The 305-nt window shown below is 34.1% G+C and overlaps 1 long non-coding RNA gene across 1 annotated transcript in view; it reads left to right on the top strand.

Moving 5' to 3' along the window:
* The first annotated feature begins 230 nt into the window (after positions 1-230).
* LOC119586907 overlaps positions 231-305 on the top strand; it is a 27,260-nt gene continuing 27,185 nt past the window's right edge. Inside the window, exon 1 of the long non-coding RNA XR_005229976.1 lies at positions 231-302. This is a non-coding gene — a long non-coding RNA (uncharacterized LOC119586907). The remainder of the gene's footprint in view (positions 303-305) is intronic.

Here is a 305-nt window from a genome sequence, read left to right as displayed (position 1 = left end):
CACAATAGACGTGCACGGTGGATATAGATGCATATAGATAAACGAACTTTGCTGCTTTTGTTATCATAATATATCTTTTATTTTCATGTTATAGTTAAGAAATAAACTTTCTGGGCATGTCTGTGCCCTAAAGAGAAATATTTATGAAATGAAACGTCATTCCTAAAACCCAAATATGTCAGGCACTCTGTGTTTTATTGTGTGCTTAATGTAAATAAAATCCCCTCTAGGTGTTGCAACATTCACGTATATATATGACGTACAACCCCATTCCATAGGCAGCAAAAACATGTTGAAGAAAGGTA

Source organism: Penaeus monodon, chromosome 22 (genome assembly GCF_015228065.2).
Source record: "Penaeus monodon isolate SGIC_2016 chromosome 22, NSTDA_Pmon_1, whole genome shotgun sequence".
In the NCBI taxonomy this organism is placed as follows: Eukaryota; Metazoa; Arthropoda; class Malacostraca; order Decapoda; family Penaeidae; genus Penaeus; species Penaeus monodon.
This window is presented reverse-complemented; position numbering and strand designations above follow the sequence as displayed.